Source organism: Anoplophora glabripennis, unplaced genomic scaffold (genome assembly GCF_000390285.2).
Source record: "Anoplophora glabripennis isolate ALB-LARVAE unplaced genomic scaffold, Agla_2.0 scaffold41, whole genome shotgun sequence".
NCBI classification, from domain to species: domain Eukaryota; kingdom Metazoa; phylum Arthropoda; class Insecta; order Coleoptera; family Cerambycidae; genus Anoplophora; species Anoplophora glabripennis.
In genome coordinates this window covers 393,495-414,047 of record NW_019416901.1, presented here as the reverse complement: position 1 = coordinate 414,047, position 20,553 = coordinate 393,495, and the positions used below count along the sequence as shown (strand labels likewise).

General features: G+C 33.4%; 1 protein-coding gene across 2 annotated transcripts in view; it reads right to left on the bottom strand.

The window, feature by feature from the left end:
- The window catches only part of LOC108917188 (tyramine receptor 1), a 147,054-nt gene that overhangs the window by 84,116 nt on the left and 42,385 nt on the right, over positions 1-20,553 (bottom strand). For both annotated transcript variants that reach the window (XM_018723671.2, XM_018723672.2), the window contains exon 2: positions 7,342-7,377. The gene's annotated coding sequence lies outside the window, so the exon portion shown is untranslated. The remainder of the gene's footprint in view (positions 1-7,341; positions 7,378-20,553) is intronic.

Below are 20,553 nucleotides of genomic sequence, written 5' to 3'. Positions count from 1 at the left end.
CTGGTTCAATGCACAAAGTCCATTTAAAAAAAACACCCCGTATATAATGAGTACAATGAGAGTCTTATTTCGAATCCATATTTAATTTCTGTGAATTTATTCCCGTTTTTCATCAACAAAATTGTACCGAATAAAAAAATCAATTACATAAAACGTGTTTGGGTGTTCGTATTTATTTTTCCAACCGATCTACTTTTTTCTACGAGGCGAAGTAATTCTGGCATGAATGAATCCAGAATTTAATAGGACAAGGATAAATTCTACCCCAAATGTTCGTTTATTTTTTCAATTTGTGAATACCAACTTAAAGAGGGAGGCAACTTTCGACAGGGATGGGAAATCGTATTAGCATCAAGCTTTCTGAAAGTGTACCTCGAAGTTATACTATTAAACGAGCTAGATTTTTTTTACTCATATAGTAGTATAAAGACAAATACCCAATCGATTTCATAATTTCGATAGACAAAATAATTTCAGCTTACTCTTCGTCAAAAGAGAGTTGTTTGCATTGGTTTATCGTTGTGATTTGATTCAGTATTATATAGATTTACACTTAAGGAAGTAGACATTATTACTGGACATTGTTGGCCCTGCCATCTTAACAGCATAATAAAGATGTGTTTACATTTTTTAATTCTTTTCACAGGTGGAAAAATATCCAAACATAAGTTTAAGAAATTTTGTAACAGTATGACTCAAACTCATTCAATTATTACCCTTCTGAATTAACATTAATTAGCATTTCCATGAATTATTATACGACTGTTTTTGTATGAGAATAAAGAGACGTATTTTGTGATCTTTGCGTGACTTTATCTCTGATACAAAATATCATTTTACTTTAACTAAATCCAATCCCTTTTGTTTACAAAGCGTAAACAAAATTTTCATAAGTAATAAATCCATCAACTGTTTTCTGTTTGTACAGCTGCCAGTATATAAATGAAATTGATATTTGTTTTGTCAATTCTAAGTAATAGGAAAATCAAAAATATAAAACCCTGATATTGGTGATCAAGAATATTAAATTCAGTTTGAAAATTGTTAAAGATTCATAGTGATGAGTATGTATATAGAAAAGACAGGGAATGAAAATTAAATTAGTTTGATTTGTTTGTAAGATATGATAAATATGACACCACGTTCTCGAGCTCGATTTTCATGGCAAACTCGACTGTCAAATCAGAAATTTGCTATCTTCATTTATTTCTGAGTTACAGGGCGTTTCTCGTTATTGTGATACTTTTGAACATATCTCAGCTGTTAAATAAGGTACAGTTAAAGTGAAAACTGCTCAAGACTAATTATTTAGCGTAGAATTGAATGCTGGTATTAGATTTTTAGTAGGTCTTAAGATTCCGGAGTTATGACCCAAAGTTATATTTTTTAAATGGAAATCGTAGCTGGTCATGACCTAAAAAAAATAGAGATTTTTTTTGCTTTTCAGCAATATATCACATGCTATAGTTATTTTTCAAACACAGGAGATACGGGGTGTTTTATATACAAATTCGATCCTTCTTTACATTTTAATGTGGCTGACTATGAAAATACATACAAAACTATAATTCTTACTTTTACAAAACTCATACCTGTTGTAAATATGACGTTTACTTAAAATATATATTACAGTTAAGAAAAGACAAGAGTTTTCAAATTTTTATTCAACTTCAACTGAAGATACAATATGAAACGTAAATTAAACAATAGTAGGTACCTACATCAATAAAAACTTTCAAAAATTATAGCTAAATGTTCAAATTGCCGTCCCTCAACTGTCACAATTTCGCGCATTTTCTGGCAACGCTTCGGGTAGCATACATTAAATGTATATTTGAAATATTATTAAAAGGAATTTTAAATATAATGTCTTTTAGAAAACCGCAAAGGAAAAAGTCCAACGGACTCAAATCAGGTAGCCTAGCTGGCCATCTGATCGGTCCGTTTATTCCTATCCACCTATCTCCTAAAATTTCGTTGGTATTATATTATCATACGAGTATATGTTGTGCATTTAAAATAAACGTCATATTTCTGCAACAGATATGACATTTGTAAAAGTAAGAATTATAGTTTTATCTGTATTTTCATAGCCAGCCATTTAAAAAGGAAAAAAATATATAATTTACATAAAAAACCCGTATCTCCTGTGTTTGTAAAAATAACTAAGTATATTGCTAAAAAGCGAAAAGAAATCTCTATTTTTTTAGGCCATGGTCAACTACGATTTCCATTTAAAAAAATATAACATTGGGTGATAACTCCGAAATCTTAAGATCTACTAAAAATCTAATACCAGCAATTAATTCTACGCCAAAGAATTAGTCTTTAGCAGTTTTCACTTTAACTCTAACTTATTTAACAGCTGAGATACAGACATGTTAAAAAACATGACAATAACGAGAAACGCCCTGTAACTCAGAAACAAATGAAGATAGCAAATTTTTGATTTGACAGTTGAGTTTGCCATGAAAATCGAACTCGAGAACGTCGTGTCAGATTTATCATATCTTTAGTAGTTTCTGAAATACCTTAACATAGCGCCGAGGGATAACCAATCACATTCCACGATATGGCGCCCAACGTGGGGCCATGATGTCAAGAATGCCAACAGATAGTGTCAGTCCATGAACTCATATCTACGCTACTGCCTAGAGTTGAGACTTGATTTTGTCACATTGAGTTCACATTTTCTCAAAAAAAAAAGACATCAGAGCAAATGTATAAACGAGAATATTCTTAAATTTGGACGAGGAAAACGTTTTTTTTATTATTATATATTGTTTTACACTTTATATAGTTAATGTACCACTTTGATTTCAAATGTTAAAAAGAGAATAAAAATTCCTGCGCTAATTTAAAAACAAAAATTGCTTTACGCCAAAATTCATTTTAATGCCGATTCCTTTTTTTTCACTCAATAAATTCAGCAGAAAATATAAATTCCCAACCAAATACAGAATCCTGGCATTTCACGTTGATTTGTGCCATAAAAACCAAAGATTAAATGCATCACAACTGCTTTTATTGCTTTTCTATTTGGACGTCGAAGCTTTACTTTGATATTTATAGCCTCGTGGATTGCCACCGATCGAAAAAATTTAAATTTATTGTACCAGCGTCGAAATCACACTCGAATACGATAGATTTAAATTTCTTGCTGCATGCACATGAATGTATCGATGGTCTGATGCACGTTTCACCGTCAATATCCGAGGACTGTTTTTATTTTTAATTCAAATGCGATAATGTATTCATTTTCTAAAGCCTTTAAAAATTATTTTGGAAAAAAATTAATCTTGTATATTTGTTTATTTTGTGTCCCCTGCTTCGAATATTTGTCTACGCGACACTGTTACACTCTCAAGAAATTATTAAATAATATTTAGTTGTCGCATTTACTAAAAAAACTAGAAAGCTACGTTAAAATTACCTGAAACACCTTTAAATTCAAAATTGATTTTTCCGCATCCTTTGTGTCAAATGACTGCCACATAACCTATATTTAAAGTTGCATATTGCCCATGCATTCGCGTTTTACACCACCCTATTTCATCGTCAAAAGTAGCGGCATAATGAAAAACAATTTCCATGACCCGGTGTTCCTCCAATAACATTACTCTGGCAAAATGAAATCTATTTGTCCCTTTCACCCGGAACGTTTTGTTGACGTGAATTGTTGGGTATGTAAATATGACAAAAGGCTAACGAAACATTCTGCTTCCATGGTTATGTTAACTTTTCAAGTTATGTAAACGCGTATATGTTTTATGCATAAGGCATGTAGTTTAGCGATTTTTTTAAGCTGTTAATCATTCAAAACCGCTAATTCTACGGACGCCATGGTGGACAAAATATTATGCAACTAATACACAAAAAAAAGTTGTGTCACAAAGTCCATTTACATTAGACTTTTTTTCTCGGAAATGGTTGAGTGTAGGATCCATGTCAGATAAGGTTTTTTTGTTTATTTTAACGTATTCTATAGTCTGTTAAAATTAAGGCAGTCAAATTTCTAACACCTTGTATAATCTACTGCAAAATATATACTTTACTTGAATCCAATATAACACGTGAACTCACAATTAGATAAAGTTTTATACCTGTTCTTATTTGTTGGATTGTCTCGCATCTTTATAGTGATACATTCTATTACTAACAATCTGTTTAATTATTTTTTTCGCGGTAGTTCTGAATCAGCGCGACTACAACACTATTTTTTGCACTAAAAGTTTTTTTTGTTCACCGAATATAAACAAATTGGTTTCATAGAGATAATAAATGTCTGAACAATTTCTTCTAGGGCCAAACTCACAACATGATTGATCAATGGTGTTACTCTGGCTTATCTGACTTTCGACAGCTGCTTGTGCAGCGACTTTTCGAGCACTTCAACAGATTGGCTCGAGAATTTGAAAGTTGCATGGGCATTTAAATTTTCTTCCTATGTCTCACCCACATGGCTGTTTCTGGCTGTCGTTCGTCTGTCAGAGGACTGTTGAGCAACAATTCGGCTTCTGCTGCACTGTTACAAGTTAACCTAATTTTATGTGTTTTTCTTCCGTTTTTAGACAATTATAAACTAGTCTACCGAGTTTTTACTATGGTATACCCACATATTTCATATCAAATGCGCCTAACGTAACTTAATCTGGATAGAATTTAGGGATATACTTAAAGTGAACTTGATTCTCCTTAACACTTTGGTAAAAAACCATAACAAAAACCCATTTCTAAGTTTGGGTGAGAAATTTTAATATAAAATATACTTAGAAGCTTAATCCAATGTCTGTAATTCTGTTGAATAGATAATATTTGTTCATGCATACCCATTTTGTGCTCGTTTCGTGTAACAAGAAAGGCACAGATTGAAATTCCGATTTACTGCACATCTTTAAAGCGACGCTTTTAACGTGTTTTTACATTACAATTCTTGTGTGTCGACTGAAAGGCGGAAAAAAAAATTGTAGCTCCTCTTTAAGTACTTTCTTCGATATGACGATTTCTTTGAGATATTCGTCGAATTTAAAGCGTCGCAACGCCTCTGAACGGCGCGTTGTCCTTTCATTTTAAGGCTCCGGATTTGTTCTTGAAATACTGAGGGGGAATAATTCGATTAATGCTGAAAGGGGTATATTTTTAGTGGATAATTCGCAGGTCCTCTAAAAGCATGTTTAATATTCATAATAGAATTCCACAAATGCCCAGGATGTTTTCAGTGAAAACAGGTGGGTGTACCTATTCTGCACTTAGTGTTCCATGTTCTGCGTTTCTTTTATTTTGATCGAATACTTTACACTTTTTTTACTTTTTGTGGAAATTGACGTTGATCAATAAAATAAATTTGCTGCAACATTGCTTAAACAGCATAATGTCAAGCTATTCCTTTAATCTACCGAGACAGTGCCCGCCGGTCGAGAATTAAAATTTTTACCGATGTTTTGAATCTATTTTGATCATTCAAATTTTCATGTTTCGAATTCTCTGAAAAAATTCACACGAAAATCCAACGAAGAGAGAGAATTCTGTTCGGGAAACGATAAAAACAACAGGAAGAGAATCGCCATCGCATCATAAGACTTAAGTTACACAACGTTACAGCTGATGAAAGATGATGTTTGCAGAAGTAAATTATTATAATTAAAAGCAAAGAATATTAGCTAATTTAACAAACCTATACGAGATGATAAATGTTTTATTCAAAAACAAAAAAATGAAGTTTGGAACTGATTTCATCTTGCCTTCAATGACGTGTTTTTTCACTAACAATGTATCAATCAATACTAAAAGTCACGCTTAGTCAAATATTCGATAACAATGAAAATAATTCCAGACTTATAATGTAAGTAAAACCTCTGGCGCCAGACATTTTTTTCGTCGGACCAACTTGGCTCTGTTCCACAATAAAAAAATTCTTTTGTAAACACAAATGAACCACGGAATATTTCCAATTTTTTAAAGGGCCTCCGTAGGTATTTTTAGAATAATTTTTTCCTTCGACCGTGCTCCTAAGACGAGACCCTTAATTAATTCGTTATCCAAGCCGTTTTTATGATTTTTTAGATGCCAATTTACAGCCTCCTATATACCGGGTGATTCAGTTTGATATTCGCGGTCCTGTATCTCTTTTATTCTAACAAATAGCTATATATTTCTAAATCACCGCTCAAACTCTATCAAATTACATTATTAGATCGTCTCCATGGTAACGTATGTCAAAATTGCTATAGTCAACTGTTTTTTGTTCAAATGGCACACTATATATTTTTTTATCAATTCTGGAAGATATTTTTTTTCAACGTTCAGTTATGTAAGGAAGTTTATAGTTTCATTAGAAATATTGCTAGAAAAACAGAAAAAAAGATTAACCCTACTTTCAGTAGCTTTATTCTGAAAATGATAGCCAGCTGCGGAAACAAGCTACTATGTTTTTTAAAGTAACATGTTTTATTTTTAATACGATAATAATATAACGATTTAAAACAATACTTATTTCAAATGTTCAAAATGACTACCATTTGCTTCCAAACACAGAACTCCCTTTCTACAAACACATTCTAGTGTTTTTTCATTTAATCTCCGACATTCCACTCTTATTCTATTTTTAAGGTCAATATCATTTAGATAAGGCCAAAGAAAGAAATCTATAGGAGTGAGATCCGGAGATCTAGCAGGCCATTTAACATCTTTATCGAATGTTCTTCATCTCTTGCCCTTCTGGGTTTAAAAACTCTTCTTTTCTTTTGAAAACATCCATCTGCCGCCAAATTCCTGGCTAACTTTCCGAAAATTTTCTCTGATGGAAGTTGTCTCTACGGAAAATGATATTGGTATAAATACCTGGTAGCTTTAGCGTTCTTTCGACCCTTTCCATAAATTAATATAATATCTAGTTTTTCTTGGTTACTGTCAGTATTGATGTTATAATTAGTTATATATATAATAGGTGGGTACAAAATGTCAATTATTTTGACAAGCCGTTATTTAGGAACGTCAAAATTCAGTTATTATTTTTTTTTTTATGAGGAATATCTCCTTAAAGCTTGTCGACTTAATCCTGAAACACCCTGTATAATATGGTTTCGATGGTACCGTTCTTTTATTGATTTGTTTGTTTGAACTTCTCTGATATTTTACGATTTTTATCATAAAAGCAACTTTATTTTTTACTAACATTGAAACAATTTGTTGAAATATGTAGAAAAGTGCCACACGTGTAAAATTGTAACAATTTCTTGATCAATTCTTGAATTGACCCGTTTAAGAAAAGTTGAACACAAAATGAAAGCATTCGATATTTAAAGGATTTAAAGGAAAGTATATTTTAATGAATCCACTTACCATATCGATGTCATGGCGTACTCCTTTTCCCAAATTCTGAAACAAATAATGTATTTGAATTAACATTTACACGGTCGATAGCCGCATGGTTTAAGGCGTCAGTACTTAAATCGATGTGTCGATATGCCCGAGTTTCGAATCCCGCGGCCGGTACACCGTAGATTAGCTACGCTTGTACAGAGGATTGGCACCCTCTGTGCAGGTATGGTAGGGTGGAAGAATGTTGGCTTGGGTCAATGTGCGAGATTGACACCGGTTGGCATTTGACCACCCCCCTAATTAATGAGGTTTTCCAGGTTTCCCTCACTCCTGCACTGAATGGTGGTTAGGGCCTACCAACATAAGTCGTTCATGGGCGCAAATGCGGCCTGCCTAATAATAATATGCCGCCTCCTCTCCCACACAAGTCTCCGACTTATGGGCTAATTCTCGTAATTAGAATGAGGAGTAGAGATATTATTATTATTATTATTAAAGATTCACATATTACAAACATTTTGGCACAGTTTTTGACTAGTTTATTTTTGATATACACCGTACACCACTGAGGTCAATAGGAATAGAGAAGTTATAATATTCTTATTGCTAGAATAATATTGACTGAAGCTGGTTAAATATTTTGTTACCAGGACATATCTGTATGTTGTTTTAATAAAAAAAGACAATTCTTTCTTAGATTTTTCCCTGTCGACAAGGGTACGAGTGAAGTCATCGCCCGCTTACATACGCCGCACCAAACCAGAGGTTCCCAAAATATTCCCCCTCTTCCGCCGGACCATAAATCTTCGGCGACATTTCTTCCACCACTAAGTAGCACATCTCCATTAACGTCAAAAACAGCGTACTCTGCTCTTAGCTAAATGTTTATCTGGTACTTTTACGGGCATTAAACCACACACAATAAGACCCTTCCTCAAACGCACAGTTTGAGAAACGCTGCAATAAAACATAAACTTTGGTAAAACTAGTTCCCGCGACAACCCTCATGCTGGCAGCGATCTCGACTTACATTAAGATGTCATCTGACAACGGAACTTTACAAATGCGAAAATGTGCACTTAGTTGTTTGAAAGGGACGGAATAAAGACCTGACGTATTCCGTGCGACATGAGATATAGAACATAGAAATGCACTTTAACAAGTAGCGAAAAGTTCGGCGCTATTCTTTTAGTATGAACGAATTTGTCTACACTAAAAATATTGCGATATTAAAGCAGTGCTGACATAAAATTTCAGTTTTTTTGGTTTTTCATTAGTGTAGTGTATACTGCTTGATTAGACTGGATTAAGTATTTTGATTTAAATCATTTCTGAATGATGTTTATAATTGCTGCAAGGTATGTTTAAGTATATTTTTCTGCATTAAGGCTATTTGTCGGTGTAACTGAATCGTCCCAATCCATTAACAGGCTACAATGACCAATGGAACAAAAGCCGGGACACGTAGTAATTTATTTATTAGTTCTCGGAACAGATGGGCCAAAAGGTAAAATATTTCAGTCGACACTAATTATCGAAAGTTAAGGGGGTCACAAGTAGGTTTAGCGTCGTCCTTCGGAGAAATTTAGCAATAATTTTTGAACAACTTCACTTAGAGTCGGAGCCATGTGACAGTCATCTGTCGCGTCCGGAGGCGCCAACCTATGCTGGGACAGAACAAAGAAACCCATATTTTTAATAACCCACGAAACCACGAGAATAGCGTAGAGGTTCCAAATTAGAATTAAATCAAATTGTTAAATTGATAATAATTGGAAAGGAAAGTAACAGATCAAATAGCTGGTTTTTAGGCTGATTTTCCAAGCTATTAAGAATATATTAAATGAGATTGACTAATCCGTCCCGTATTGCTATACGGAGTCACTAGAGGAAGGCTGGGGTTACTTGTAAATTCAGTTAGTCACAGAATTATTCGTATAAATGTAAGTCCAGCCAATTAGGTAATTATTAACATGGCATAGTTACGCCAAAGCATCCCGATATTCAGGGTCCCCGCCAATAAGATAAGAACAGAAACTTCTGGACCTAAGAAATGGGCGTGTCGAAGCGAGGTGTCGAATTCAGGAGATATCTCCGAAGAAAGCAGTTCTTCCTTGGGTTTCACATTGAGCAGTCTACTTAGTTTAGAGTCTCGGGTTAATTTAATAATGGATAAAGTCATTCCAAAATTTGCTATGGATCGCGCATTCCCTGAATCTCGGTACGCTGTGAGAAGGAAAAGACAAAAAGAATATATTTGAATTTTAACTAACCACAGTTATTCTATTTCTCGTAAAAATTTTGTAATTCATTTAATTACTCTGATCCAACATATTTCAAATTAAAATAAAAATTATGTGATTGGCTAACACTTAATTTATTTTACTATTTATCCAAAAATTTTCAATCTTCTGTCAATAGAAGTATTCTTAAATTAAACCTACACCACTTCCTCTACTCTGACTTAAACCAAATAACAATATCCAAAATTTGGATTTAGATGTATTATATTAAGGGTTTATACCTCTTTACCACTGTCTAATACACTAATTTCTTTTCTTCTTGGTCCTTTATCTCCTCTATTTCTGTCCTGTACCTGTTAGCACAACTTCTGTTCTGACCTGTCATCTGTCATATAACTCCTTGTTGTTGTTGTCTCCTTGCTGATATTTCTATATTACTATCCCCCGTCGATGACTTGGAATAGATCTGTGTTGACTCGAAACTGGGTAATAATCTATAACAGTTAACTTTGTTTTATTATTGGACGTACTTAAATTTCTATTGTCCGTAATCTTCAATTAATTTAGCTCTCGAGACTGTTTTCTTCCACTCCTTCCTCTAAATGTTTTTTCTTTATTGAATACATTTGTTTCTTTCTGGCAATCAAATTATCTTCCCTTTAAAATAAAAATTTTATTTTCAAAACTCATCTCCCACAATTTATTATTTTTCTTTCTTAGTTACCTCACTCTTTTTCTTTTCATATCCCACAAATGTTTTCACTTTCTAATTCTAGTAATCCAATCACATTTTCAATTTCGAATATACTTTATTACATTATATTTCTTTAAATTTTGTTTGAAATTCATTTTTATTTATTTATTTTATCTTTTCTTTCTCAATTTCAACCATCTACTGTACTCCTATTGGTCACACTTATTCAACTTAGAATTTATTTCTTTAAAATCAATTTTACCAATTTTATTTTCCCAAGTTTGCCTTTCTCTTTGATATTTTAAAATCTTTGCCCCAATATACAATTACAATATATGCACTATGCTATATACACTTAAGCCGCTGTATTGCCGTCGTTGGCGCTGCTAATTTAGCCACATAATCCAAACTTCGTGAAACATAAAAAATAACAATGTTATTTATTAACTTTATTCTGTAAGTATGTATCGCTTCCAAGATTTGAAAATAATACATGAGAACAGTCTTTCTTTACGTTGATACAATTTACCAAAACATTTCGCGCCAAACTTTAACTTTACACGCTTCACTCTTTGTGTAATAAAATTAATAAGACCTTCCTTTTGAAAACTGATGTTCCGAAATTAAGTAATTAAATATATTAATTGGACGTTCCTTTTGTGTTAACAATTTCCTTATAATGAGCTCACAAGGTAGGAAATTTTATTCGAATTAGGAACATAAGGCCGTTTTTATTAGGATAGAATCTTAAAACAAATAACGCCTTGAAAGAGGGATATAATCAAATTAAATTAATTATTAATTAATTAAATGAATAATCTTAATTCAAGTGTTTCTGTTTGATTTATAGAATTATTGTGCTAAACGACAATTCTGTAATAAAAAAAATATATTGTAATAAATTTTATATTCGTCTTTTTTTATAAATTTTGCTGCTTGTAAAAGTTTTATCACAGTTTGGACTTCTAACCATTGGCTAGTCCAGGCAATATCTCTCTGTTTCTGCGGAAATGACAGATTCATGGAAATAGATCGAGAAAATGATTGATACACGAAAAGCCACTCGGGCCTCGATATTTCCAACTGTTTGGTATAGTTTGTGATATGTGACAGCGCTGAATAATTGATTTCAGGTCTGAAATAATAATAGTAGTTCAGAGTTTTAAAAATCAATAGGACTGGAAATGTTTTCAGCTAGGGATAGTTTTTTTTTTTTTGATAAATATTAAAGCATCCGGTCATTTTTACTATACAGGGTAATCACAAATTATTATACTCAACCGCAACTTATTTGAGCATATATGTATAAAGTGTAAAAAGTATATTTTTCACTGAGAAAAATATATTTGTGTAATGAAAAAAAAAAAAAAAACGGTGAGCGATTGTTCTTTATTTTTACATTACAGGTGAGATTTAAGAAACATTTTTAAACTTGAGTTGAATTACTTACTACTAAACAGAATTTCTACCAAACTTTATATCGTTATAATCTTGACAAAACTTGATAATGGAGAGTTAAATTGTAAGCACATAATGTGTCCCATTAATAAATTACGAATCTCTTTCTTTCAATCAATAACACTTAAGCAAAATATTTAGACAAGACTTAAAACCAATATGAAAGTTATAGTTCATGATTGACATTTTAAACCTCATTATTCTTATTATTGTAAAAAACTGAAAGCACAACGCACCTTCATAGATGTTTCCATTGAAAATATCTGATTTTAAGTTAAATTTCATAAGCTAAATCAGATGTTCTAAGGGTATGCACAATCTACGATTTGCTTTGAAAGGGGCCCTTAACTTTACAGAATCAAGTTATTAAAGATAGGGACTTTTATGTTAATCGTTCTGTACAATCTGCGACGTCCATTTTTTTCTTCATTTTTAATAAAAGAATTATTCGCGAGAAATTGGTGAATTTATTACTTTTCCGACATATTCAAAGACAGCAAGTTATAGACGTCTTGTATCTAAGATTTGGTGATAATTTATGTTTTTACGCAAATATTTCATATCCTTTGCTCCAATGATAGAAAACTTAGCAGGACAAAATCTGGAAGAGAAGCCAACTGCTTGTTTAACATTATTTTTTTGTTTTGGTTTTGATTTATATTTATAAGCCATATTCAGTGATGGTATAACGGTATAAAATAATGGTTCACCACAGTGAAGCCAGAAATTCTTTGCTTGTAGGCGCGTCACAATATACAGTTCCCCCTCCACGCGAGGCGGTTAAAATAACGTGATTCAGGAAGGAACTGAGGCCGGCTCAAAGCTGCTTGTACTTGTCGTCAGTTCGCGGTTAATGTACGCTGGTAGTGTTTGATGTCAGTGTGACGGACAATACAAAGGCTTTAAGGATGACAAGGCAGGTATTAATTTAAAGTAAATAAAATACAACTTCCTTACAACAAAAGAAAGTAAGACTAAATTTAACATAATTTATTAATTTTATTGTAAACATTTTTTAAAGTTTTGATATTATTATTAATAATATAATTTTTCAATTTACGGTTACTGTAGGGCTATTGGTGAAGATCTCCATAATAAAAAATGAAAATGATGAAATTTATTCCTAGATGCATTTAATCGTTTGACCTTGAAAATTTAAAAAAATTTGCCTGCAGCGCTTTTTTTTCATTCTCACCCACCTAGGAAAAAAGCCACGGGTCTCATCTATTCACAATATCACGAGCCGACACTGATAAAGCTTGATTTAGAAGAAGAAATAAGGGAGATTTTGTGACTGTATGAATAAGAATTTTGTTCTCAAAGTAAATTTTCCTATGGGTTCTCACAATTTGTACATTTCGTACAAGGACACGCTATATTTTGGTCGCATGTGTTCATAATAGCTTACGCGGAATCCGCGCCAACTAGTTTTTTGCACCAGAGGGTTGTTGTGGAATTTAAACAAGCCTAGTCAACGCTAAACCTACCCCATACCCAGCAAACTCTGAACAGATGTCCTAATTTGATACCCCACTTAAAGTTTTATTGTGTTTTGCTAGGACATATCTACTGAGCTGTTTATACGACACGGGAAAGATCGTTAATCTTACCTCGGTTCCTCGGAAATATCATGGAAATTTTACGGAATATGCTGAATGAGATATAAAATGAAATTACCGTCTTTGATAAAAGAGCCAGTTATTGCTCTGTACAAACTGCCATGATAATTTAATAAGTAGCCATAAACTTTAAACCTCACTTGAAAAATTCTCTAAAAAGTATTAATTCACACAAGACAGGTCAGATTCCCAGCTGTTGATGTTGCAGGAAACAACAACTCTATGGGGTACATGCCCATTTTTATACTATAGTAGAATTGATTTAGTTTAGAATTTTTTAAGACCCTATAAAATCATCATATTGGGAATTCATGGGGTAAATTTTGGTAACGTCTGCAGTTAAATCAAGAAGCCACACTGTAAAAAGAGTGCAGTGTTTTTATATTATTATGTTTTATTTTTTATTAAATATATGCCTTTAAAACCTTTGAAGCTCCAAGCATTGCAACCAAGTACGATGGTAATATGATCTAACAATTTGTGATTGGTATAACTGGGGCCTCAAATAAATGAACATTATAAAGTCTCTTTATAAAATTTTTACCTGTGTTTAGATTCCATTGTGGAACCCATTCACAGTTTGCAAACGGTGCAAACGTACAAGATATGATATCATAGAAGAGTTTGGTTATGCATTAGTCTTCCCCAGTAAAAAGGGTCGCGTATTATAACGGCTCTTGTGAAGTAACATGAATAAGGTCCATAAATATGTCGCCTATTGTGCGCTTTATTTAACATTATAGCGTGATATAATAACGGGAATTTATGTTATCCTTTAAACAGGTCATTAGTGGCGCCAATTCAGCGAAAAATATTGTCATAAATGGCCTTTATAGAACAAAATACAAATTTGAAATTGTATGTATAAATAATACAATAAATAACTGTAATATATTCTACGTACATTCGAATTTATTAAATTTTCTACATATTAAATCTCTCATGCGTTTTGTTGAAAATTTATAGACTGTTTTATAATACAATGTGTAATACCGGCTTGTATACCGGTCTGTCCAGGTAATTCTTTCGCATAGACTAAGTAAATTACATGCATCTCTCCTATCAATTTCGGGTGGAAGGGGTCGGACATGACATGTATAGAGATTTATATTTTCATACCCCGACGAACCAGTACCCACTGCTAGAACTGTTTTGAATATTTTTCATAAGTTTGAGGAGTGTGGATGTGTTGTGTTAATAGGTGTACGAAATGTAGCAATCAGAAACCTCGTCAAATTCCTGATGCAAGGCGGTTATTTTCTGAACAGTCAATACTGATTTGTTTTCGAGCTCTAAGTAAAGAAAAAAATTAAGTTATTCAATACTGCCGTCCTAGTAATGTTATTCAAATATAATGGAAGGGTTTAAGGCAAATTCTAATCTACTATATTTAATTACCGTTTCGGTTCACTGAACTGCGAAGGAACAAGGATTTGTTTATCTGGCTTAGGACTTTGCATACTTCTAATAGCTCCAAAAACTGTTTAAATCCCCTTTTATACATTCTAATATAAAACTAACAATAACAAAGCAATTATAGAGATAACACTTAACACAAATATGCTAATGATTTATTTCTTTAGAGGGTATAAGTTTGGTAATTATATTCCAAAGTAAGACCAACAAAAACAGGAACAGTTTTAAACATGTAAGATGCCTTGTTGATTGCCATATGACTCCACAAGCGTAACAGTGATGGGCAGTCCCATGATGTACACCAATATCGGCCGAATATTAACACAAAATAATGGAATTATATATGCTGCTAAAGTTTGACAGGTGGTGTCTTCTTGACTAGACTTCGTAGCAACATGCACCTTTATTTGGTAAATATTTACTACTATTTCGTCACAGATGAAAAATTCAGGAAACAGCAACTTCCTCATTTAAAAATTTTAAAAGAATTGTGACTTAATAATTCATCCCGCCCCGACATCACGTAAAACGTTTTTAACTTTCTGAACTGTACCATTCCCTACATTCCACGCGTTGTAATACAAGTTTAAGCCACTGTTTGTGTTATAAAAGTTGTATTATTAATTATAAAGTTCTGTTGGTGTGACACAGCTCCCGCTGCTGCACATCCAGGTTAACAGTTTTGTCTAAACCGGCACTTCTAAAATAAGGGTGAAAAATGGGCGTCGTCTCTGCAGAATGATTCAAATTCATAGTTATACGCGCGAAAACGTAGTTACCGTGGGCTCATACAGGGTGATTCACAACTTATCCAAAAAAAATTGGGAACAGATGCGGCATGAGAAATGGAGTCAATATCGTGAAAAAATTGTAAAATCATTATACTCCGAATACTGAAATCCGATTTTGCAATCGTCGTTGCGATAATGTTTACAATAGTTTTTTTAGTAGTTAGTGTCAAAAAAAAAACACTCCAGACAAACGACAAACGCGGTAACACTCCCAATATTAATGAAATTTGCTCATAGTTTGTGAACATTTATAAATTACAGGAAAATTGTAGATGTGAAATTTTAAAGTTTTATTAAAGGAAAAAACTTATGCTAAAAGCTTAACGCATATATTCTGGGTGTGTATGAAATATTACGAAGTTTTAAAGGAACGTATTTTTGGGATATTAAATATAGACCCGCTAAAGCCGCATAAATCGGGAAGAAAATGAGCGAGGAACTTTTCTATTCCGGCACGGCGAGTGGGGAACTAATTAGCGATATAATTAAAATTAATGGCGACTAGAACAGAGATAATTTACCTGCTACCGAATTAAATGTGTTTCAGAAGATCGTAACACCGATATACAGGGACGAAAATATATATTAACAACGTTTTTTTTTTGTTGTTTTTTATTTGTTTTGCTTTTAGAATCACTGATGTACAACTAGTTACCTATTAGATCCCCTAAAAAAATTAATCAAGGGATGTTAAATCAGGTGATCGACAAGATCATTTACTATACAACTATTTATATCCCTCTGAATAAATAATCGTGAATATAGCCATAATATACTTAGTATAACAGATTAATACTTTTGGAAATTATAACAGATTATTAAACGTAAGAGAGAGAAAGAGAGAGAATTCACTACTTTGCGTAGTAGACTACACAAGACCGCAGTATCTTAAAGTGAACTAAACTTGTATCTGATAATAGTCAAACTTCGGAATATGGCGGTTCGAGTTCTAACATGCGAATAAGTAATTCCTTTATTGTACGGGAAACTTTGCTAATAAGATGGTTGGGGTAATTTATTTATCGCATCGTGTATATAGGTTGTCTGTTATTATTAATAGCACGAGATATAAGTGGTAGCTACATTAATACAAAATTTATACCGTATTTCTATCAAACGTACTACAAATTGGAAATGGTAGAGATAAGAAGAATATTTAGTACTGATCCTAACAAATATTTCAATACTATAGCCTAGTCTCTTGTCAGAGAGTTTATATACTTGGAAATTATAATTCTAAATCAAATTATGTCGCCCTAAGTGTAGGAGTACCACAGGGATCGGTACCTGGACCTGTACTATTCTTAATTTATGTTAACGATTTAAACAGACCTGACTAAACAGTTTGCTGATGACACAAATATTACTGGGCACATATTTGTATTAATTTGATCGATAAGGTTGACTAAGCGGAATCAACGATACAGGATTGGTTTCTCTCGAAACTTAAATGGAGCTAATACAGGAAATGTAAAAGCTTACGTAATATTGGTCAGATAACAAATCCAGAGGTGTTAGGTGTTTATTTCGATCCCAGGTCGCTGAGGAATCATCATAAGTTCACATTTGCTATAAAATTTCAAAAATAAATTATACCTGCTCGTTGTCGTTATAGTCTTTCCGAAGTCAGTTGAATATGTATAAAAACGCCTAGCAATAAAATTTAATGAGTTTCATAGGCGTTCCTAAAAAAGTTTTCTGCTAAAGGTAAAACATAATAATAATTTGTATATAATGTGTAGAAAATTTCTATTATATGTATGTTCATTCGGCCAACAACATATTTTAATTATTTATGACCTCAAACAATTTTATTATATTGATGGTAAATTTTAGTTATGACATATCATAAAACATTTACATTTTCATTAAAATATATTACTGCTCGGTAAGAACCAACGGGAAGGTATGAACATATCCTTGCCAGGAAAGGATGAGGAAAGGTTGTTAGTTTAGGTTAGAAAAGTTATTAAAATAATCAACAATAAAATAATTCCGCATTGCTGCACTGCACTGCTAGGCAATTTGTCAACAACTGAAATTTATGGCCAGTCGCCCAGTGCGGCTGTGATTGTGCGCCGTTCGACCGTGCACGCATTCTTCAACTGGGCGTATACATTTCTACCATATCCATGTTTAGTTCGAGCAGAGTTATTCGAATACTACCCGACACTGGTTACAAATAACCGTCTGACTTATTCCCCTGCAACTTTATCGAAACCGAATTCAAACTTGCGGTTTGTCGGCTCCAATGAGGCATTTAATCTCAGTCCGGAACATGTCACTGGCGCTCATTTGCAAATGGAACCTAACCGGAACGCCAAACAGATGTAGGGGAATTCGTAAGTGAAGTTTATCGCAGAGAGAGCACTTATCGCGGTGCCGGAGTGCATCCTAAATCCAGCAGCCGAAACTTGCACCGATAATTGTGCTAAACATTTAGCGTTGCGGTGCGACGGCGGTTCCCTAAAACGTTGAACGAGATTTACGGCCTACCGAGGAGGTAATTGTGCCACGGGGACGGTTACCCATCGCTGGAAATCGTCATGTACCGGGTGTACTAGTTATTTCCTGATTTTGTGGATACCCAATACCCAATTATTATTTTTTAAGTCTTGTAAATTTCAACTTTCAACTATTCCGAGTTTACTCTGTTTTAACGCAACGCTGCTTCTGAGCAGAAGCAATCGCCTGGGCCGCGACCAAACAATCCGAGTTACATAAAGTTGAACGACTTAATTGCTATTTGCATAAAAACACTCGAAATATCCCCATCCCATCGAGGAGCAGCACCCAAGGCAAAGCGTAAAATAAGTAATTTACTTTCTCTAAAAGCGAATTCATGATCCAATTCTTATCTTGTAACGCTCCGGGACAAGGGAAGCAAATTAAATAAACGGCTCCAGATAAAAATCAAATATACACGCCTCCCAGCACAATTTATTCGCTATTTAGGACTCTGTACCACCGTGTCGGGCTGTTGGCTTGCGCGAGATAAACGATAAGCTGCAGGGGAACAGGTTACTCCCACCACGGTGTACCTACCTACTCGGTTAGTTGTTTAACTCCAAAGACATACATGTTCGGGAAGCAAAATACTTGGGATCGGAATTTGCACGTGCATCACTAAGGGAAGAATTACACAGTTCCACAAAAAGAAAGAAAAGTGGTCTGTTTCAAAAATTGGAGCCACGTATCCTTATGTGTTTTGAGGGCCGAAAATGAATTCGATACAGAATTGCTCCATCATCGTCAATTTTTGTTAAATCGCGAAAAAACGTCCTTAAATACAGAAAATCGCACTTTGGAGAAATCAACATTAGGCATAATTGTAAAACTAACTAAAAATGACTGCAAGACCTTGTTTATATGTATTTTGATGCGAATCCAAATACGAATTGCTCCATTACCCCCAGTTTTTTTAAATCGTCGAAAAACCACCCTTAAATAAGAAAAATCCCACTCTATGGGGGGATAGCATTTGGCACAACTGTGAAAAGAGAATGGGAGTTATTGCAGGATCATACCTACATGTATTTCGATATACTGAGGCCGAATCCGAAGATGATATTACAATATCGCTTCCAGTATTTTTATACCGTGCAAAATAACCCTAAAATCTAGGAAATTCCTTTCCAGAAATAGACAGAACTTCAACCATTTGATTCCAGCAGAGAGATGAGGGTATTCGAAGTCGTGAACATCGTTTCCAGATAAAAAAATGATGTTCCTTTTACTCCTTTTTCCTTTTGTAACGAACTCTTTTGTCTTCAAGCGATCTATGCGTCTTTCTTTCTCCTTAGTCAAGATGAGTGTCTATTAAATGCAATTTCAAGTTCATCAGGCAACTGTCTAAAGTTTTTCAGCAATTCGTCAACTTAATTTTGATTTTGGTCGCATATTAATTCAAGATCTAATTCAACCTCAACTCTATAATTATACTATAAAGTATGGAAAGAGTTACGAATATGCCCCGTTTATAAAAAAGGTACTAAGAACGACACGACTATCTATTGATCCATAGCAATTATAAGTAACTTCTCAAAAATCCTAGAAATAATTTTACACAATCAACTGTATTTTCATATTGAAAAATCAATATCTCCGTACCAATATGGATTTATGAGTGTCGTTCAACTACCTTAAATCTAGTTAAAAAAACCGAATTTATTGCTGACGCTGTGGATGCAGGAAGTCAGGTTGATGTTGTGTGGTTTCCAAAGCTTTCGATTGGCTTGATCATAATTTACTAACATTGAGATTAGTGTCATGTGGTATATCAACTGCTCTATTATCTCTATTTAAATCTTATTTTAATAATAGGTACCAATTTGTTCAATATCTTGGCTTTCAATCATGAAAATTCCATCAATCTTCAGGAGTTCCGCAAGGATCAATCCGGGGAGCCACTGTTATTTTTATTAATGACTTGACTGAATGCCTCGATGTCAACTATTTATTCTATGCGCACGACCTGAAGTTGTCCTTGGAAGCTAAATCCTCTACTGATTGTACTAGATTGCAAGATAATCTTGACATATTACACAGTTGGTATTTATGTATTAACCTACCTCTGAATGTAAGCAAATGTAAAATGTTTTACAGTCGACACAAAACTAATTTAGATTTTGATTATAAAATTGGTGAATGTTTTTCAAATAGAGTTCAACTTTTCAAAATTATAAATGACACTTTAAATGCTAGCTCGTTAGTCTCAAGGATTTTATATCATGTTCCTAGACTTAATTCTAGATTTCACTCTGCTTTACAATTACCCACACCTCGTACCAATCTACTAATAGCATCTCCCCTATATCAAATGATTTCCAATTATCTAAAGTAAGAAGATCCACTTGATATACTTTTTCATTCTGTGAATGACATAAAACAATTGTTTGTCTAGCAAATGTAATCCTTATCTTGTATATGTTAGTTAGTTTATTTGTTTTATTTGTCTGTTTTGGTTTATACTTAAGTTCTTTTGTCTGGATTTTATATTTTAATTGTTATAT